Source organism: Hemiscyllium ocellatum, chromosome 32, assembly GCF_020745735.1.
Source record: "Hemiscyllium ocellatum isolate sHemOce1 chromosome 32, sHemOce1.pat.X.cur, whole genome shotgun sequence".
Lineage (NCBI taxonomy): Eukaryota > Metazoa > Chordata > Chondrichthyes > Orectolobiformes > Hemiscylliidae > Hemiscyllium > Hemiscyllium ocellatum.
The window spans coordinates 46216545-46239898 of record NC_083432.1 but is presented as its reverse complement, the minus strand read 5'-3'; the positions used below and the strand labels follow the sequence as shown (position 1 = coordinate 46239898).

Below are 23354 nucleotides of genomic sequence, written 5' to 3'. Positions count from 1 at the left end.
CATTAACAGAAAAGAGCAATTATCTCAGTCACTGAGTTCTGTTGGAAATTTCCTGAAGAAGTCAGGATTGAATGCAGCCATGACATTCTTCGTGGTAAATGGGCTGCAAACACTTCACATGGAAATGGCTGCTTGGGCACAATACAATAATCTGTGCAACTGTACCAACCTTGGAGTTCATTCATGCAGTTAAATGAGAAAATGGGCAGAAATAAATACCTACACCTGTTTATAATCAGCATACAAATAAACAGGAGAGCTCTTGAGGCACAGTGGTGACATCCCTACCTTTAGAACTAGAAGACCTGGGTTCATGTTTCGTATGCTACCGAAATGTGTCATTAACACATCTGAACAGATTTATTAAAAACTTACAGATAAATAAGGAAGACTGTTGTGGCGCAGTGATAGTGTCCCTAGCTATGCATTAGAAGGCCCGGGACACTGTCATTGTACCACAAGAGCTCCTGCAATTGCAGTATTTTTAATCAGCCTGTTCAGGGATATAATTACGTATCTTTTGAAGTAGGTGGGGCTTGAACTCTTGCTTCCAGTCTCAGGTGGGGACACCGCCACTGTGGCACAAGAGCCCCCAAACTACAGTTATGCCATTATTGAGATGAGCTTTCAATTCCAGAGTCCTTAATTTAAATTCCTTTAATTTAAATTCCACCAGTGGCAATTACAGGATTTGAACTTCCGCCCAGGATTAATCTGCACCTCTGAATTACCAGTCTCGTGATGTTAACCACTGCACCACCCTCTCCCTCTGTCTTAAGCTAAGTTGCAGTTCTACATATCTGGAACTCAATTCCTGGTTGTTCTCAGGTCCTGACTCACCAGCTCTTTTGTAAAATATAAGTCATTCAAAATTCTGTAGATCACACTCACTCTCATCGCACAGAATTATGTGATCTCATTACTCTGGTTATTTCGAAGTTACATTACCGTTCCAGCAAATTCACTTGCAATTATGCAATTTTAAAAATATACTACTAGGTAATCTACCCTACTCCATAATTATTGAAGGTTCATTTAGATTGTATACCAAACCCTGAAGAATTCCTTTCTGAGATGGGTATTTCTCAATTTCCTCTTTTAAAACCATTTTAAACACCCAATACTTCACCTTTGTCCTCAACATCCTTTACATGAAGAATGCTTTATTAATTAATTTATTTTGTCCATGTACCTTTTGCTTTTATAGCACAGCATTGTAAGTAAGGTGCAATATAAGTACAACTGCATAGTTAAGAATAAGACTTTTTAATATGTCAGTCATTTCTATCACACACAAACCTTGCATATAAGCCTGTTCTTAACATTTAAATTTGTGCATTATCTGCGAAATTGTATGGAGCAGCTATTTTGAGAAATAATGCAAATGTTCCTTTAAGGCAATACTGGGGTTACTTCAATTACTAACTGTTAATGAAAAGTGTTTTGGAGGCACAATTTGGGTCTGCTTGTGCACCAATTAGCTCATCTTAGCTCTTGAAAAGGAACTTTATGTACAGGAGAGTGACATAATGTGTTTATCTAAAAGACAACAGCCGAACCCACAAGATTTTTATTAAGGTGGGAGGGGCAAGTGTAACAAATTTGTTTGACCGCTTGTTTATTCAGTATGCTCTGACATGTGACAGAATTTTCAGCAATGTGTAACTTCCAATAGTTTACTGTGAGCGTCAGCTAGCAAGTGGGGTCAGAGGTCAGTGGTTGGGGCCAACAACCCAGTACAGCTGCTTGTTCACAGTGTGCAGTGTACTGGGAAGTGTACAGGACTGTTGAGTGAGTTTTCAGTTTACATTTGAATGTCTGACATTCTAGCTAAACAGATTGAGCCTGGCAGTCAGCAGTATGCCCTGTAGCATAACTGTTAACCATCTTTGGAATATATTTAGGATCATTGTTGATGAATGATCGGAATGAGGAAGAATAAAGCATGCTGGATCCTGCATTGTTCTAATTACCAGATGAACATTTCATTGTGATATATGTTGTGTAGTTTGTTTCGTTGCAGATGGAAATCTGAAAAAAACAGCCAATCTCAAACTTGTGATAACCATTTCTGAAAAGATCGCTTGCCTATGAGTTGAAAGTTTTTTTTTCAGTTGGATTAAAGTGAACTAAGGAACAGATGCAGATTTATCTGTGAAACTATGTCCAATATTGGAAAATCTGCCTGCAACCCAGGCTTGATCTACCAGCACTGGAACTGGGAAAGGTCAGTGGGGATTGACTGCAGTTCTCCGGAGCCCTGCTGCATTTGGTTAGCTGCACTAAGGAATGCTACCTCTGAGGTAAATTCCAGGAAGAAGAGAGACAGTGATATCTCAACTGTCAAAAGAAAGCACAGCTTTCCTGTTTGGAAGGAGGAGGAGTTGCTGGTAAGGTTTTTTTGGTTTGAACGCTATGAAATATTTGTATCAAAGTGTACTATGTAGAGGAAAAGGAGGATGCAGCCACATTTAGTTTCCTAGATCCGTTTTGCCTCAGGAAATCTTAAATAGAATGCAAGTGCAGACAGTCTTTTGTCTGTGCAAACATGTACCACAAGTGTCTGCCTAACAAGACCCCTTTATGGCCTGTCACTATAATCGCTCTTTGTGCTACTGATAGCCCCATTAAACTGTGTTGAGATGATGCATTCATGGAAGATTTCTGTAAAATTCTTATGCTAATGATTAAAATTTATTTAACTAGCTTCAAATCAGCTACTTAGGCCTTGCTGGGCAAAAAAGCAGAAATCTTTTTTGTGACATGGACTGACCAAAGAAGCCCAGTTTTTTTGGAAAGAAATCTTTATAAATATTATTGTTAATCAGTGACCTATGCATACAACAGTAATAGCACGATCCTTTTAAATATGTGCCGGTGCCTCCGCATATTTGAAAGTTGAATCCCACTACACTTTGGAATCCTTTAGACTGCTTTATGTAACAGTTGTTAAAGATCTTTTACTCTAGAGTAAAGATAGTATTTGAAGCAGAACTCTAAGTCATCCAGAAAAAAATAACAGTTGCAGTGAAGACATTCATATTTTCACAATCAGAAACTGTTTCATACACAGGATACTTCTATATGTGCACTGCGGACCACCACTACTTCTGCTATCGTTGACAAAAATCCAGAGCTGTAGGATGGAGTTGGTGGTATGAGTATAACTCCTATTCCTGAACAATTAATAGGAGATTTGAAGCCTTCATAGTCTCTACTACTGAAAAACATGAGTTAATGGACATATTTCTATTCAACATATATATCTGAAATGTCTATTCTGTAGTTCTTTCTGGATAAATAGTGTAACAGGTTATGTTGGATTTATAATCTATTGAATAAGAGTTCAAAGCTTGCCATGGCAGAGTAGTAGTTCTGAAAAAAGACCAAATTATTTCTGCATTGGCATGAGGTGAAGATGAATCTGTCAGATTATACGAAGAAGCCCTGGTTCATTGCCTTTCTATATGGCAAGAAACATATTGTATTTCTACCTGCTGGCTGATTTAGGGCCCACACCACTGTTGTGCCCTTTTAATTAATAGCCATTTAATCATGGCAAATTAGTATGAAGACAGCTGCATTGGTTCCAAGAGAATTTTTCTCAACACAAAACAGTATATAGAACATAGAACAATACATCGCAGAACAGGCCCTTCGGCCCTCGATGATGCGCCGACCTGTGAACTATTCTCAGCTCGTCCCCCTACACTATCTCAAAATCATCTATGTGCTTATCTAAAGATTGTTTAAATCTCCCTAATGTGGTTGAGTTGACTACATTAGCAGGTAGGGCATTCCACGCCCTTACCACTCTCTGCGTAAATAACCTGCCTCTGACATCTGTCTTAAATCTATCACCCCTCAATTTGTAATTATGCCCTCTCGTACAAGCTGACGTCATCATCCTAGGAAAAGACTTCCACTGTCTACCTTATCTAATTTTCTGATCATCTTGTATGTCTCTATCAAATCCCCTCTTAGCCTCCTTCTTTCCAATGAGAACAGACCCAAGTGTCTCAGCCTTTCCTCATAAGACCTTCCCTCCAGACCAGGCAACATTTGGGTAAATCTCCTTTGCACCTTTTCCAATGCTTCCACATCCTTCCCGAAATATGGGGACCAGAACTCTACACAATATTCCAAGTGTGGCTGCACCAGCGTTTTGTATAGTTGCAGCATGATATTGCGGCTCTGGAACTCAATCCCTCTACGAATGAAACCTAACACACCGTATGCCTTCTTAACAGCACTATCCACCTGGGTGGCAACTTTCAGGGATCTATGTACATGGACTCCAAGATCCCTCTGCACATCCACACTACCAAGAATCTTTCCATTGACCCAGTATTCTGCCTTCCTGTTATTCTTCCCAAAGGTCATCACCTCCTATTTAGGTGCATTGAACTGCATTTGCCACCTCTCAGCCCAATTCTGCAGTTTATCCAAGTCCCCCTGCAACCTGTAACATTCTTCCACACTGTCCTCTACTCCACCGACTTTGTGGTCTGCAAATTTACTAATCCATCCACCTATACCTGCGTCTTAAGTCATTTATAAAAATGACAAACAGCAATGGTCCCAAAACAAATCCTTGTGGCACACCACTACTAACCGGACTCCAGGCTGAATATTTTCCATTAACCACCACTCGCTGCCTTCTTTCAGAAAGCCAGTTTCTAATCCAAACTGCTAAATCACCCTCAATTCCATGCCTCTACATTTTTTCCAATAGCCTACCATGTAGAACCTCATCAAAGGCTTTACTAAAGTCCATGTATACCACATCAACTGCCCTACCCTCATCTACATGCTTGGTCACCTTCTCAAAAAAACTCAATAAGGTTTGTGAGACACGACCTGCTCTTGACGAAACCATGTTGACTCTCTAAATCAAATTGTTGCTTGCTAGATGATTATAAATCTTATCTCTTATAATCCTTTCCAAAACCTTTCCTACAACAGCAATAAGGCTCACTGGTCTATAATTACCATCTCTACTACCCTTCTTGAACAAGGGCACAACATTTACAATCCTCCAGTCCTCTGGTTCTAAGCCTGTAGACAATGACAACTCGAATATCAAAGCCAAAGGCTGTGTCATCTGCTCCCTAGCTTCCCAGAGAATCCTCTGATAAACCTCATCTGGCCCAGGGGACTTGTCTACTTTCACTGCTCCTAGCATTGATAACACCTGCTCATAACTAACCTCGATCCTTTCTAGTCTAATATCTTGTACCTCATTCTTCTCCTCCACAATTTTCTCCTTTTCCTGAGTGAAAACCGATGAGAAATGTTCGTTTTGCATCTCTTCGATCTCCGCAGGGTCTACACTCAACTTTCCACTTCTGTCTTTGACTGGCCCTATTCCTACCCTAATCATCTATTTATTCCTCACATACCTATAGAAAGCTTTAGGATTCTCCTTTATTCTATTTGCTAAAGACTGCTCTTGTCTTCTCTTTGCTCTTCTTAACTAGAGTCATAGAGATGTACGCTGGTCAAAGCACAGCAGGCCAGGCAGCATCTCAGGAATAGAGAATTCGACGTTTCGAGCATAAGCCCTTCATCAGGAAGGGCTTATGCTCGAAACGTCGAATTCTCTATTCCTGAGATGCTGCCTGGCCTGCTGTGCTTTGACCAGCAACACATTTGCAGCTGTGATCTCCAGCATCTGCAGACCTCATTTTTTACTCATAGAGATGTACAGCATGGAAACAGACCCTTCGGTCCAACCCGTCCATGCTGACCAGATATCCCAACCCAATCTAGTCCCACCTGCCAGCACCTGGCCCATATCCCTCCAAACCCTTCCTATTCATACACCCATCCAAATGCCTCTTAAATGTTGCAATTGTACCAGCTTCCACCACTTCCTCTGGCAGCTCATTCCATACACTTACCGCCCTCTGAGTGAAAAAGTTGCCCCTTAGGTCTCTTTTATACCTTTCCCCTCTCACCCTAAACCTATGCCCTCAATTCTGGACTCCCTGACCCCAGGGAAAAGACTTTGCCTATTTACCCTTTCCTCCCTCTTTAAATCCTTCCTAGCTGATCTGTAACACTCCATCGCCTCATCTGAACCATCTTACCTCATCAACACATAAGTCTCCTTCTTCTTCTTAACGAGATGCAATTTCTGTAGTAAACTACTGTTCCCTTACCGTTACCACTTCCTTATGTGACCTGACCTCCATTCTGGCACCCTTCCATTTGCTGCTGAAAAAGGGTCAGTTTTGAAAATGGTCTTGTAGCCAAGATGCAGCCTATAGGGAAGTAAAGAAGCAGCTATCAACTTCTAAGATGTTGGCATACTACCATCCCAAGTGAGATGTGGTACTGACATGCAATGCCTCCTGTATTGTATTGGGTTGGTGTTAGCTCACCAGTGGCCCAGCAAAGAGGAATGCCAAATTGTATATGCTTCCCAGACTTCAGCTGATGCAAATGAAGATACGCCCAAATACAGAAGGAAGATTTGGTGGTCATCTTTGGTGTGGGAAAGTCCCACTGAGATATTTATGGATGTAAATTTGTAATAGTAATGGGCTATTTAAAGATTGTGCCTTCCATAGCTTCAGGTTGAATTCAGCAGGAGGCTCTTATTCCGAGAGTGTACAATTACAAGTTGGAACACCGTCTGGGAGGCCAAGTGGCAAATGTGAATGCCTTGAACTGCCTCCCATTAGCAGATACACCACCAGTGGTGCCGCCACTGGAAAAGATACTGTCCTGGCAAAACTAAAACAGCTGGTGATATTGGGGTAAACAAGTGTCGTCATAAGCAGAATTGAAATCCTTCTGGCCCCGGCAAAACCAGACCACCGTAGAGGGCAGCATGTTATCGGGAGCAAGAATGATTGACCCGAGCAAATGTCGCCTCCAGATACTGACTGAACTCTACCAGGCTTATCCAGGGGTTTTCAAAATGAAGATTCTTCATGTCTAGTGGCTAGGATTGGATGTCAACATGGCTGTGTAGGTGGGGCAGTGCCCAGAGTGCCAACAAGAACAAATTACCACCAACAGCTCCCCCACATTCATGAGAATGCCCGGTTAAACCCTGGATTCAGTGGTACATCAATTATGCTGGTCCTTTTTTCGGCTCTGCTTTTAGTGACTGTGGATATCCATTCAAAGTGGTTGGATATGCGTAGAGTTCATTCATCAAACACCAGAATGATGTTTAAATCATTGCGAGCATCTTTTGCAATTCATAACACGTGGAGGTGTTGGTCACAGTCAACAGGCCATCATTTACCAGCAGGGAATTTGAGTATTTCTGAAAGTCAAATGGCATTTGGCATGTAAGGTCAATTCAGTGCTATCTATTGTTCAATGGTCTGGTGGAAAAAGCAGTCCAAACTTTGAAGGCAGGCTGAAAGAAATGGCCTACAGATCCACTCTATACCAAACCGTCCTGGTTCGTGTTTGGTTATTGGACTACCCCTCATGCAACTACAGAGACTGCACCAGCAGAGTTGCTAATGGGTAGTAGACATTGTATCAGATTAAATCAGATCTTCCTGGCCCGGGGCTGGACGGTAAAATGAAATCGATGCTGGATGCAAGACATTTCTAAGTGAGAGAGACAGTTCACTTCAGGGATTAAGATTTGTGTAGTAACCACCAGGATATACAAAGTTCTGGTTGCTGTAAGAACCTGTGGGTTCTCACCCTCCACCTAGCATCAAAGAAATCTCTGAGGGTGAGATGGACAGAGCAGATGTTGCAGACTTGATGTCATTACCTCCTGAAGAAGCAGAGAAGTTTTGGCTGAAATACTCCAGTCGCAAGACACCGGCTACGATCCAGTGCGAGTATCCAAGGTTGAATTGGAGGAACTGGATCGGGTGCAAAAATGGCCTAGGAGCAGCTACAGGAAAATCATTGGGCCTACGTCCCAGGACAGGATGTAGTGTTTGGAGTGATGTCAACCAGGTGGATCTCCAAGAATGAGTTCTGTGATTGGGGCTGTTAATGTGGTGCAATCGGGGAGTCCTGACTGATAGATAAAAACAAGAGTGTGTCTGTGGCCATACTAGTCTGAAAATACACAATCTCATCCGATCTCAAGTTGAGCAGACTCAGGTCGAGTTAGTACTTGGATGAGAGTCTGCCTGGGAAAACCAGGTGCAGCAGGCCCAGACAGAGTTTCATGTTGGCCCAGCGATTCCGTACTTGTCCCTGTGTCCAACAACCTGAGCCACCTCAAGCATATGTAGTATGTCTTTAGGAAATGCAAAATGGTGGGCCCTTTACAGACTGATACTGCATGACATCCATCTCTTCTTTATCCACTGCCTGGACGTGACTTGGCATGCCTATTTACCACTGGGTGGTGGGGATCACTAGTGGAGGGCTTTTTATGTGGGAGTCCTCCTTCTTTCTCTCAGGTTTCTGAGGGTAGAGGGCATTGCATGCAGCAGTCCCTTGCAACTGTAGACTGTGGTGGTTTACAGACTCCCAACCCAACTGTTTGTTTTTATAGAGCGGTGGAGTCCATGGGCCATGTGTATATTGGTTTTGGGTGTTTGCACTCCCTTTTTAGTTATCTGAAGGACCTTCTTCTTAGCGTCATACTCATGATTTTGGGCACTCAGTGTGGAGGGATGTGGGCAGATTGGAGGATCTCCTAATGGGTCTGCTTTTATACCTGGCCAGGCTGGTTGTAAATAGGTCTAGGCAACAGGCTATGGAGGTTATCATTTCAGCCGATTGCCTGCCCCTCTTCCACGGTTATGTTCGGTCTGACGTGCCCTTGGAAAGGGAACGCATGGTGTCCACCAAAGCTCTCGCCTTTAGGGCACTATGGGGTGGAAGGGTGGAATGCTTTATTTTCCCTTCCAATTCTATTTTGCTTTGAATCCCTACCATTCCCCCTCCCCTCCCCCCACCTCTGTCACTCTCGCACTCGCTCTCGCTCTCTCATGCACACTTTCACACACACCACTACTGTTGTATAGCATTTGTGTGGGGGTTAATATATTTTCAAAAATCAAAGGGAAAAAAAACAAAAAATATATGCAACCAAACAGGAATTCTGTTCACTCGAGGAGCTGGCGCTGAGCTAGCTGGATCAGTGAAATGTACTGTGCATGTGTGAATAAAGGGTGACTTGGTGACTGGATACTGGCCTTTGTGGAGTTATTTCAGCTATCAGTTTCAACATTGGTCTTCATCCAATTTAATGGCCACATTATTCCACCATTTTAATTTTTACAGATCCCAGAGACTTAGAACATTTTTTTCATTATTATTTGTTTACCTGATTCATATTTCTAATTTGTCATTTTTTATCTATTCTCTCATTTAGTAGTTTAAGAAACTGAAGAAAGCCTGATTAATTTGGCTCCTTTTAAAGCATCAATACATTTGGATTGGTAAAGGATCCTTCTTAAATTAATCTTATGACCAAGTGAAAGAGGAGTCAGTTTAAGGAGGGAAGTTAGTTCCTTACTCTTCATTCAGGAGCATAACCATTTTGGAGTATCTTATTTGGAATCAATAGTTGGGGATCTCTGCTGAGTGTCTGGTCATTACTCATGGATAGCAAAATCTTTTTTGTTTGTCGGCAGTTTGTAGCCTCTTACCATTTAGAAAATTTTCGGATTTGACTGCTAAGGTTCAGATATGGTGCAGACTCTGAATTAACCATATAGACAGACAAAGTGAAGAACCACAGACCTGTAATGTGATGAAAATTTTGTGAAGATATTGCAATAACTCCCAATTGATCTGTTGGTCAATTAACTGCCTCCGAGTTACATTTATCATGAAGATTGCTGATACTGTTGGTTTTACATAAAACAAGAAAAGCCATTTATTACTTATGAAAAGTAGTTTACAACATTCTAGGAATGAGAATAATAGAAACTCTTAAAACCATTAATTAACTGCCCTGACAATTAGCCCAAAATCTCTCCCTTCTCCCCCCCACCCCAAAAGCCTGCTTTTAAACCTGACAGACAAGACAAAAGGCTAGTAGTGGAGGTCAGGTATTAGGTTAAAGATAGAAAGAGAGAATGTTGGTAAGCTATATGCTGCACTCAGAATATTTGAATCTCAGGCTAGCAGTTTCAACTTGCAAATATGCTAAACTCCTCTGAGCAGTTCTGCAAGTTTGTTGAGGAAAGAACTGAAACCTTTGAAAGAGTTACTCAGTTGAGTTGGTTCTTCTGAACAGTCCCCCACCTGGTACCCAACCACTTGGACATTTGTGATATGACTCCCTCGCTGAAAACAGTCTTTCACTCACCTTTTACTGCTCGAGTCAGTTATTTGTTCTTTGCTTCAAGCAGACACTCATGGTACTCCTGACCAGGAATCATTCTTTCTTAGATGTCGTTGCTCAAATTCTAGCTGTTGCCTAACTGCATAAAGCTGCAGTATTTTACTTTAGACTCTGGCTCCTCATTTTTCCCTCCAGATTGTAACAGTTTTTAATTGATCATTTTTGACCCTGTTACAAGGTCGTAAGGTTAACTTTGCTCTGACCTTTGGTTGGCTTTCTGCAGTTGTCTCCAGAGTTGATTTCCTAACCAGACAGGTTGCTGACTGAATCATGAACCTTACACAGAATTCCAGTCTTCCTGACAAAAATCTTTTTCTAAAAGTTTAATGTTAAAAGTTAATTGTAGGAGGAAAACGTTCGAATGAATGGATAGGGATATGACATATTACCCCATTAAAAGGAATGAAACACATTCCAGGGTACTTCATTACAGCTTAATTATGTGCAACAAACTCAACTTCATATCCCTTCTGAGAAAGCTTTACAATCTTGAACCCGTATCTTACTCTAACAACAACAGTATACATTCTTAATTATTATGTATTTACACAGATAATTCAGACTTGTTTACACTCTCATCAAGGCATCCTCTGTTCCATTATCCATACCCTTGATATATAGCCATATACCACAGAAACAAGCCCTTTTCAGCCCAGCTAGTCCATGCTGACTGGACTTCCAACATGGAACTCCTCCTGTTTTCCTGCCTTTGGCCCACATCTCTCCCAACCTTTCTTATCCATCTAAGTGTCCAAATGTCTTTTAAAATGTTTCATTTGTACCTGCCTCTACCACTTCCTCCAGCAGCTTATTCCATATACTCACCACTATTTCAGTGAAAGAAGTGGCCCCTTCAGTCCCTTTTAAATCCTTCCCCTATCATCTTAATCATTTGCCCTCTAGTTTTGGCTATCCCTACTCTGGGGAAAAAACCTTGGCTATTCACCTTATTTTGTGGAAGACTGTGGCATAACTTAGTATAAAAATGGTTAAGTAACAAGCCCCACTGGAACAATTGTGGTATTTTATGTTCAAATCTCTCAATAAAAATTCATGGGTCGTAGTCTGTAAGTACCATGATGTACATACACTTTGAATTCCTGAAGGCCCTCCAATACTGCCAGTCTCCCTTCTTAATGGTGGAGTGTTTTCTTTGATGAAAATTTAGCTTTGTTTCTTCGAAAAGTAGCCCACCAGCTTCTTGATTGTTTGTGAGTTATCGTATAACATCTTAGCCACTTTCCCGCATTTCCCCAATACTTTTAGTATCAAATAATTACTGTTTGATATGCTGCATTTATAAATTTCCTTATTAAAAACTTTGAGAACCAAATTGCAAAATGGCAATTCTTTACATGTGCACAATATTGGATTCTGTAGTTACACCAAGCATCATTAGCCAAAACAATTTCAAGTAGGGGAAAAAAATTGTATTTCTCAATTTGTAACTATGAAGCTAACTTTATTGTAAACTTGCTAATAAAATCAATTGGGACATAAATACATAGATCCTCATCTAAAATCTCCATTTACTTTATGCCTATTTCGTACTAAATAGGTAGCAAATTCAGTTGTGTGTCAGAATTAGGACCAGAATTGCATTTTGCTGCACTTCATTTGGTCTTTTGTTCTGTTTGCATGGATATAATATTTGTGTCTTAGAAGATAAAATGTGATCCTGCAGGGAGTCAATGGTCCGTACTGCCCAGTTTCAAAATCTGTCAATGGTAATCAGTAGGGAACAGGTTTTATATAGGAAAATAAAGACAGACTTTTAGCCCTTAACATTACTCCCTTAACAGATCCCATGCCCCTATATGCACCGCATGGCCTTTCATACACTTTCTACCAACCTATGCCCTTGTAGCCAGCATGATGGCTGCTCATACCATTTTGTGAAAATTACAAGCCCATTCACCCACTATGCATTCTATACAAAACCACCAAACATCATAGAACATTACAGCATAGTACATGCCCTTTGGTCCTTGATGTTACACCGACTAGTGAAATCAATCCGAAGCCCATCTAACATACACTATTCCATTACCATCCATATGCTGATCCAATGACCATTTAAATGCCCTTAAAATTGGCGAGTTTACTGCTGCTGCAGGCAGGGTGTTCCATGTCCTTAACTACTTTCTGAGCAAAGAACCTACCTCTGACATCTGTCCTATACCTATCACCCTTCAATTTAAAGCTATGTCCTCTTGCGCTAGCCATCACCAAAGGAATAAGGCTCTCACTGTCTACCCTATCTAATCAATCTTGTATGTCTCTTAAGTCACCTCTCAACCTTCTCTCTAACGAAAACTGCCTCCTGTCCCTCAGACCTCCCTCATAAGACCTTCCCTCCATACCAGGTAACATCCTGGTAAACCACCTCTGCATCCTTTCCAAAGCTTTCACATCCTTCTGATAATACTCTAATACTCAAAATGTGGCTGCATGAGAGATTAGTACAGCTGCAACATGATCTTATGGCTCGGAAGCTCAATCCCTCCACCAGTAAAACCTAACACACCATACACTGCCTTAACAACGCCATTAACCTGGGTGGTAACTTTCAGAGATCTATGCACATGGACACACAGATCTCTCTGCTCATTCACACTATCAGGCACCTTACCATTAGTGCAGTACTCTGTATTCCTGTTACTCCTTCCAAAGTGAATCACCTCACTTTTCAGCATTAAATTCCATTTGCCATCTCTCAGCACGTTTCTGCAGCTTATCTATGCCCCTCTGTAACCTGCAACACCCTTCCATACTGTCTTCAACTCCACCGACCTTAGTGTCATCAGGAAATTGACTAACCCATCCTTCTACGCCCTAATCCAGGTCATTTATAAAAATGACAAACAGCCCCAAAACAGATCTTTGTGGTACACCAACAGTAATTGAACTCCAGGACGAACAATTCCCATTAACCACCACTTTCTGTCTTCTTACACCTCGCTAGTTTATCATCCAAACGGCTAAATCAGCCTCAATCCCATGCCTCCGTACTTTGTGCACTAGCCTACTATGGAGAACCTTATCAAAAGCTTTACTGAAACCCATATACACCTCATCAACCACTTTACCTTCATCCACCCGTTTGGTCACCATCTCAAAGAATGCAATAAGTTTTGTGAGGCAGGTCCTACCCTTCACAAAACAGTGTTGACGATCCCCAATCAACTTATTCCTTTCTAGATGATCATAAATCCTATCTCTTATAATCATTCCAACACTTTACCCACAACTTAAGTAAGGCTCATTGGTCTGTAATTCTGAGGGTTGTCTCTACTCCCCTTCTTAAACAAGGGGACAAAATTTGCAGTCCTCCAGTCATTGGTACTTTCCCTGTAGACAATTACAACATGAAGATCAAGCCAAAGGCTCTGCAATCTCCTCCTTGGCTTCCCAGAGAATCCTAGGATAAATCCCATCTGGCCCAGGGGACTTAACTATTTTCATGCCTTCCAGAATTGGTAACACCACATCCTATGAATCTCAGTCCTATCTCATCTTATAGCCTGTGTCTCTGCATTCTCCTCGACAACATTGTTTTTTTCCTGTGTGAATACTAATGAAAAACATTCATTTAGTACCCCTCCTACCTCCTCGGACTTCATGCACAACTTCCCACTACTGTCCTTGACTGGCCGTAACCTTATTCTAGTCATTCTTTTATTCCTAATCTACCTATAGAAAGCTTTAGTGTTTTCCTTGGTCCTACCTGCCAAAGGCTTCTCATGTCCCCTCCTGGTTCTTTTTAGCTCTCTTTAGTTCCTTCCTGGCTAATTTCTAACTCTTAACTGCCGTAATGGAGTCTTCACGTCTCATCTTTACATAAGCCTCATTCTTTGTCTTGACAAAAGATTCAACTTCATTAGTAAACCACGGTTCCCTTGCTCGAATACTTCCTGCTTCCCTTTCAGGTACATACACGTCAAGGACACACAATAGCTGTTCATGGAATAAGCTTCACATCTCAATTGTGCCCATCCCCTGCAGTTTTCTTCCCCATCCTATGCATCCTAAATTTTGCCTAATCTCATTATAATTACCTTTCCCCCAGCTATAACACTTGTATGTACTATCCCTTTCCATCATGAAAGTAAACGTAACCAAATTGTGGTCACTATCACCCAAGTGCTCACCTACCTCTAAATCTAACATCTGGCCTAATTCATTACGCAGTATCAAATCCAAGGTGGCTTCGCCTCTTCGCCTCTACATACTGTGTCAGGAAACTCTCCTGTACACATTGGACAAAAACTGACCCATCTAAAGTACTCAAACTGTAGCATTACCAGTCAATATTTGAAAAGTTCAAGTCCCCAATAAGACTATCCATAATCATCTTTGCAATCCTTTCATCTACATCTATGGAACCTTTTGGAGGCCTGTAGAAAACTCCCAACAGGGTGACCTCTTCTTTCCTGTTTCTAACTTCAGCCCATACTACCTTAGTGGATGAATCCTCACCAAATGTCCTTTCTGCCACTGTAATACAGTCCTAGGTTAACAGTGCCACGCCTTCTCTTTTACCAGCTTCCCTGTTCTTAGTGAAACGTCTAAACTCTGGAACCTGCAACAACCATTTCTATCCCATCTCTATCCATGTCTCCTAAATGGCCACAACATCGAAGTCCCAGGTACCAACCCATGCTGCACATTCACCCACCCTATTCTGGATGCTGTTGGCGTTGAAGTAGACACACTTCAAACCACCTTCTTGCCTGCTGCTACACTCTTGTGAAACCTTATTCATGACTTCACTACTCAACTTCCTGTACACTGGAGCTACAATTCAGGTTCCCATCCCCTGGCTGAATTAGTTTAAACCCTCCCAAAGAGCATTAGTAAATTTCCCCTCTGGTTCAGGTGCAGACCATTCCATTTGTAGAGGTCCCACCTATCCTAGAATGAGCCCCAATTATCCAGGTATCTGAATCTCTCCCTCATACACCATCCCTGTAGCCGCATATTCAACTGCTCCCTCTCCCTATTCCTTGCCTTGCTTGCATGTGGCACAGGTAACAAACCAGAGATAACAATTGTTTGTTCTAGCTGTAAGCTTCCACCCTAGCTCCTTGAATTTTTGCCTTACATCCCCATCCCTTTTCCTACCTGTGCGGACCACAACTTGGGGCATGACTTAGTAACAATAATGTGCATGATAAAGCTTAAAAGAAGCAAGTTTCTGCTTTCTTAAAACAAACTTGCTTTATAAACTTCGCAAAGTGTCAAATTATTCAGATGTTTTAAAATGTCAATCGTGGAAACTACGATTGAAACCTTTTTATCTAGTGGTATGACCCTGGTTGGAGGTAATACTAAACAAGTCAATTGCCAGGGTGAAAAAAGACTTCATAGCCCTTGAATATTTATTTTTGTAATTCTTTGTGATGGAGGGCAGTCACCTACCTATTCACAAGAGTCTACCAATGTTTTATACCAAAATAATTTTGAAGTTTATCCCACAAGGAGCTGCGAAAGTTAAGGGGAGACTTGAAAGAAGAGTATAAGATTATGAGAGGCATGGTCAAGGTGAATAAAAATAGTTGTTTCCCTAGGCAGTTTGTCAATAACAATGGGGCATAATTTTAAAACCAGAGGCAGGAGATTTGAAGTAAAACATTTTCACTCGGGAGGGTGGGGATCTGGAATGCACTGCATAGGAGGATGGTTGAGGTGGGAAACCTTATGACCTTTAAATAAAACTTGTATGAGGACTTGAAGTGTCCTAACATTCAAGGCTATGGGACTAGTGTAGGTAGTTGTACATTTTTGGTAGTACGTAGTTGATAAACTGAAGGCTCTGTTCTGTACTGTATGATTCTGTGACAATAAAATAAAAAAGCATGAGTTATTTTACAAGCTACAAGAGTTAGTTGAAATAATCCTATTGTAAGATTAGTAAGCCATTCAGTTGATTCAATTTTCTGTAAAGTCTCAAAAAGCAATAAAACTAGACAGATCATGTGACATTGTCATTTTCAGTGCCTATTTCAATGTCGAGCTGAATCCTGTTAACCCGGCAAGGTCCTCCATGCCAATATCTTGTGTATGAGTGCTAGAATTGAAGCAATAATGTGGTATAGTCAAACCCATGAAATCAAACTTTAGACCCCATCCAAGATGGTATCCCAGTGGAGATGGTGGCAGTGGTATATAATCAGGAGAAGTTAACTTGGGAATCCTTAAAATTTTCTGTGGACCTAGTGGAGTCTGATGCCCTCAGATTATGCATGTGTATGGAAAGTCCTGTTTCTCTATCTCTCTCACTCTTCTGTCTATACACATAGACAAGGAAGAAACCATGGTCTCATTTGATGTAATGGCACTGTTCACTTCTATTGACAAAACCCTAGCCAGAGAAACAATATCCAACCTGCTGGACATACATAACAGACAACAGGACGCTGAACCTATTAACAAAGACGGCATACTTAAACTACTGGACCTGTGCCTCACAACACACTTCACATTCAACAACCAGATATATGAACAAGTCAACGGAACACCCTTGGGCTCACCGATCTCCGCACTCATAGCAGAAGCAGTAATGCAAAGGTGAGAAAAAACAGTTTTAATGCAATTACAACCCAAACTATGGGTCAGATACGTGGACGACACCTTTTGTAATCATTAAAAACACAGAAATAGAGAACACACACCGGATCATCAACGCCACACTCGCAGGAATCTGATTCACGAGAGAGGAAGAAAAGGACAACCAGCTCCCATTCCTGGACGTGACGGTACAAAGAACACCAAATGGAGAATTCACCACGAAGGTATACAGAAAAGCCACACACACAGACCAAGTCCTGAACTATGAAAGCAATCACCCCAACACACACAAACGAAGTTGCATCAGGACATTACTCAAAAGGGCCACAACACACTGCAGCACACCCGAACTACAAAAAGAGGAAGAAGAACACCTATACAAGGTATTCAACAAAAACGGATACACGCGCAATTTCATCAACAGATGCCGCAGGGAAAGACAACGAAATGAGGACATGCCACAACCCAAAGGACTGGCCACACTCCCATACATCAGGAGCATTTCTGAACTGACAGCCAGACTGCTGCGACCACTAGGACTCATAACAGCACACAAACCAACAGCCACTCTCAGACAACCACTCACCAGGACAAAGGACCCGATACCCAGCATGAGCAAAACCAACATAGTGTACAAAATCCCATGCAAGGACTGCACAAAACACTACATAGGACAAACAGGAAGAAAGCTAACAACCCGCATCCACGAACATCAACTAGCCACAAAACGACACGACCAGCTATTCCCTAGTAGCCACACTCTGATGACAAACAACGTGAATTCGATTGGGACAACACCACTATTATAGTGCAGGCCAAACAGAGAACAGCCAGGAAACTCCTAGAAGCATGGCGCTCATCCAAGAATTCTATTAACAGACACATCGACCTAGACCCTATATACCGGCCACTGCAATGGACAGCAACTGACAACCGGAAGCGGCAGATTCAAACCAGTATAAATGCCGGAGGAATCTGTACAGAAGCGCTCCACAGGAGGCTCCCAAGCACTGAAGATGTCACCTAGAAAGGGGACAAAACGTTTGCAAGAAAAACTCCCAGCTCGGCGAACAGAACCACAACAACGAGCACCCGAGCTACAAATCTTCTCACAAACTCTGTCTTTTGGTGTCTGTCCCTCCATCCCTCTCATTGTTCTCCCTTCAAGGTCTTAGCAGAACTACACAAAACAAAGTAGAACTGAAACAAACTACCCTCCCTTGAGATATGGATCTTTTCCTTAAGCTAAAGAAAACCTAATTCTAGAAATTACTAACAGACCTTTTAAGGCATAATGGTTTACTTTGCTCAGTTGTAAAATCTTAAATTAAACAAATACATTAAGCTGCCAAAGTAGTCCTCATAAATTATTTTTAAAGAAATCATTGTGGCTACAGAAGTGCTGTAAATGATTTATTAACTTGATATACATGGAAAATCTATTTTGTTTTTAAAATTCTGAACAAATATCAGTACCATCTTGAATTTGGAATGTGTTGACTTAGAGAATGATGTCTTGGGCAAATGTTAGGCAGGGACTGTGCAGGATAGCTGTGCACTAATGTTCCTTGTCAGGGTGTACGTTGACATTTAAATATAGCGCAGGTGCCAGAACAGCATGTGATGAGATGGCAATAGGACTGGACGTGAGAAACACCATAGAGCTGGGCATGTAATTAATGAGATGCATTTGGTAAGACATGGTGAGAAATCTCAAGTGGCTTGTGAGAAATCCTCAAAAAATAACTAGATGCAACTTGCATCAAAACACTTGAGATTCAACCATCTGAGTCGAAGAGAAGCTTTTGTTGGGATTGAGGTAGTCTGACTACAATTTGATAGTAGAGGTGTGTTTGTGATTTTTTGAAAAGGTTTGTCAATCAATTTGAGGTTCAGGTTGTTAGATTGCTCGCTGAGCTGGTAGATTTGTTGCAGCTGTTTTGTCACCATGCTAGGTAACATCATCGGGGAGCCTCCAGTGAAATGCTGGTATTCTGTCCTGCTTTCTATTGATATGTCTTGGTTTGTTAATGTGGATAATATCATTTCTGGATCTTTTTCTCAGAGGTTGGTAAATGGGGTACAAATTGATGTGTTTATTGATGGGGTTTTGGTTTGAATGCCAGGCCTCTAGGAATTCCTGTGCATGTCTCTGTTTAGCCTGTCCTAGGATGGATGTGTTGCCCCAGTCCAAGTGGGGTCTTTCTTTGTTTGTGTAATCTACTGATGATAGCTGGTCATGTCTTTTGGTGGCTAGTTGGTGCTCGTGTATCCCGGTGGCTGGTTTTCTGTCTGTCTGTCTGATGTAGTGTTTAAAACCATAAGACATAGGAGTGGAAGGCCATTTGGCCCATCGAGTCCACTCTGCCATTTAATCATGGCTGATGGGCATTTCAACTCCACTTACCCACATTCTCCCTGTAGCCCTTAATTAGCCCTTAATTCCTTGTGACATCACGAATTTATCAATCTCTGCCTTGAAGACATTTAGCGTCCCGGCCTCCACTGCACTCCGCGGCAATGAATTCCACAGGCCCACCACTCTCTGGCTGAAGAAATGTCTCTGCATTTCTGTTCTGAATTGACCCCCTCTAATTTTAAGGCTGTGCCCACGGGTCCTAGCCTAACGGAAACAATTTCTTAGCGCCCACCCTTTCCAAGCCAGTCCTTGCAGTGTGTTTTGTATATGACATCTAATTTGCTGATTGTTAGTATAGGGTCTTTTCGGTTTATCAATAGCTGTTTGTGTGTTGGTAGTTTTGTGGGCTACCATGATGCCAGTGATGTAAAGATGTGTAGTAAGACAGGCCAGACCATTAAAATTGACTATACTTGGATGAGGACAGCATAGCAATTCTTGATAACCATGACATGTTTCCAGGCTTTGTGTCTCCGTTAAAGGGTAAGACAAGACATAAGAACAGTCGGTTCTGCTATAATGCCATTTTCTTCAACACAAATTGGTGATTGGAGAATTTAGACCATTGTTTGTAGAATGCAATCTTTCCTTACCTGTATTGGCTATAATGCGATTCTGGCCCCATTAATTTAATGGCGATGCTATTGAGTGATTTTCTTATCACACGAGAATGGAAATATCAGAATCGACTGTAATAAAAACCTAGTAGATGGAGGGGGTGAAGTGCAAAAAGGCAATGTGATGCATGTTTGAGCATCCAGGTAGGATCAGAGTGAGTGAGTGCTCGGACAGCAAGTGAACTGGTCCAGTTCTTGATTTGGGTGTGCTCCTGAGTATAATAATTGCTTGCGCTAAGATCAAAATAATAGATGTCAGTGCAGCACTGAACTACAGGAGTATACAGTAAATGGATCAGAAATGTGCCATGAGAGTTCCTAGAGACTGGCATGTCAGATGCTAATGCCTGTTGACATGGGTTTGGTGTTCATGAAGCCTGCCCGGAGATATTGGTGCCTGGTGTCCAATATGGAGGTCCTTTGGAGCCACCACCAAGCTGAAGTCACCAGGTACCTGCTATAAACATCTATGTTAAGAATTCATCGCATCTGGCAGATATGGGAAGATAAGCTAAATATTAATAAGGCAAATCACACCATAAATGAGGTGTTTATAAAGTGATTGGCAACTTGCCACTGTCAAGCAAGAAACTCAACTTTACCACTGGGCAAATTAATAAGCTAGGAGAAAGTGAGGACTACAGATGCTGGAGATCAGAGTCGAAAGTGTAGTGCTGGAAAAGCACAGCAGGTCAGGCAGCATCTAGGAAGCAGGAGAATCGACGTTTTGGGCATAAACCCTTCATCAGGAATTCCAAAACGTCGATTCAAAAAGTTAATCCTGATGTCGCGAAAGACATCAGACACACAGAAAACCCATATTTAACTAACTCAAAGTTCAAAACCTAAACATAAAAGAAATTGTGTTAAAAATACATATAAATCAGACAGTTTATATTACATATTCTACTAATTTGTTCAAGGATTCATTTAGATTAAATTAGATTCTCTACAGTTTAGAAACAGGCCCTTGGCCCACCAGTCCACACCGACCCTCCGAAGAGTAACCCACACAGACTCATTTTCCTCTGACTAATGCACCTAACACTGTGGGCAATTTAGCATGGTCAAATCACCTAACCACATTTAAAATTAGTCCATGTTAGTTAATTGCCTCATTTGCTGCTTGATGAGCTTTAAAGGATTATTATTCAGGATGGTTTTGATCTGTGCCTTTTTTCATTGGCTTTTGTCACCTTTTCAGAAATTATTTTACAACTAATACTCTGAGTTATTATTGGTTAACTATTAATTTACATGAAAAAGTTGATCATTTAATGAGCAGGTTATCTGAGCCAAATGTTTTAGATTGTACAAATTGAAATAAGTGACCTATTGGTTAGGGAGCTTTAAGCAACTCTTGAAGATTTGTAGGGGCAGTTGAATGATTACAGCACTGAAGGAACTTAAAGAAAGGATAGTTTACTACAGCATGAACTTTGATCTTCATTTGACCTAGAAACATTGATTTTATTTTTCATATCCCATTTTAATAGCGGCGTAGCACCAGAGTTTTGGGGGTTTTCTGTCTCTGCAAATTATAGTTTGCTATCTTGAGGCTTATAGTTAAAGCATAGATAAACTGGATGGAGTTTTGTTTTCTGTTTCTCTTTGGAAACACCACTGTCATCTTTTGTGCTTTTTTTGAGGGGTAAATTAAGTCATATTAATCCTTACACAATCTGTGTGTTATGTGGAGGTTGGAGCTGGTGCAGGGAATGATGCAGAGACGTCTTCTCTCAATCAGTAAAAATGGATGCAGTTTATAGTCTTGGGAGCTGATCCGTAAGCCAGAAGTCAAGCTGTAGAAGTCAAGTGGAAATACTTAGGGTAAAGTTTAATGTCCCTCAACTCCACTTGGAGGCAAGGTCGGTATTGGGTCACTTAAGGGGTTCATCCTGCTGCCGCTGGTAGTCAACCTTAAGCCTACAGGGGGCTCGTTGTTTAACAGTGCTAACAGCAAGCACATATTTGCCAGCTGCGTTCTGAAGAGGGAAGGAGTTTCTCTCAATCATATACATTTTGTGCTTGGTCAAGGGACCCAGAATAGAAGACACTCTTTGCTCTTTGTTCTCAACCACTGCCTTTCCCCTTCAACAGTGAACTATTCCCACACTCTCGAACAAAAAAAGAATTTGCTAGTACAGCTCCTCCTAACCCACGCAACATGCCTTATTATCACATAGTCTGCTATTACACACTACCTATTGTTAGTCACTAACCGTCTCCATTAACGGCCATTCACCCTCCTATCCAGATCGTTACCCACTTCTGTCTGTCTGTTCTCCTCTCTCTTTGGGCTCTACCCTCACCTATCGTTTACTCCTTACCCCCTTCCCCCACCTTACCTTCTGCATATAAACATATTCCTAGCTACCATCAATTCTGAGGAAGGGTCACAAGACCTGAAACGTTAACTCTGATTTCTCTTCACAGATGCTGCCAGACCTGCTGTGCTTTTCCAGCACCTTCTGTTTTTGTTTCTGCTTTACAGCACCTACAGTTCTTTCAGTTTTTATTCCTACACTCAACTTGGTGATTTGAGAGACAATCAATGTGAAGGTAACGCTAAAATTTAAACAATGGCCACGATGCCTAGGACTTCTGGTACCAGAGAACTGTTGACCTCTGCTCACAAGTAGCCCTTAGCAGCATTTCCCCCATACTTGGGACTTAATCCAATGGCATGATTACCTCAGAAAAACATTGGAATTATCAACCTACACCCCCATCACACAACAGTCAAATCCTCTCGAGAAAGAATAGTGAAAAAAAATCTATTATTCCTGAAAGCTATTAAGCAAACTTTTGGGGACTAGTGACTGATATTATTGGTCTAAGTTTACCCACTTACCCTCAAATGATATCTTCCCCCAGCAGAAACTCATTCAACTTCCTTCTTGAAGGCCTTTAAAAATGTAACTTATTCTGGCGGTGAGCGAATTGTAAAATGTAGCTTTGAATGGCATCTACTTTAACTGTTCCGGTGAACTTTGCTAATTTCACTTTGTCTATCCCGTACCTTGTCCAGCTCAAATAGTGCAGCTACATGCACAGAAACAATTCTCCTGCGGCCTTCATAACCTCAAATACCAAAGCTTATTCTGATAATTATCTTTTCTAAGGGTTCAGTAATCTCTCACTATCAGAATGGATCAAAACAGACACCATATCCTTGAAGTGTGTGAACCATGGCCCTAATATTTCATTGTTCTAAATATATCTCTCAACTTATTCACTTCTGCCAGCCTTGCACACTGGTAGTTCACCTTTTTTGACATTTCGTTAACTCCCAAGGTCCTCCTTTTACTTCATCTCTGTTAGTGGTAACTAACCATGGAGAGTGTATACATGCTTAGAATTATTTTGATGAAAATGCATTATTTGCACTTGAAATACATGTGTCAATACAGTTTTACTTTCCTAGTGTCTGGATCTGCCTCCTTATCTGAGG

At 41.4% G+C, this 23354-nt stretch overlaps 1 protein-coding gene across 3 annotated transcripts in view; it reads left to right on the top strand.

The window, feature by feature from the left end:
• The window catches only part of LOC132831055 (rho GTPase-activating protein 23-like), a 516705-nt gene that overhangs the window by 236208 nt on the left and 257143 nt on the right, over window positions 1-23354 (top strand). Inside the window, exon 1 of one of the 3 annotated variants that reach the window (XM_060849109.1) lies at window positions 2292-2390. The exons of the other annotated variants lie outside the window; for them this stretch is intronic. The gene's annotated coding sequence lies outside the window, so the exon portion shown is untranslated. Of the gene's footprint in view, window positions 1-2291; window positions 2391-23354 lie in introns of those variants that run through there. 3 annotated transcript variants of the gene reach the window in all.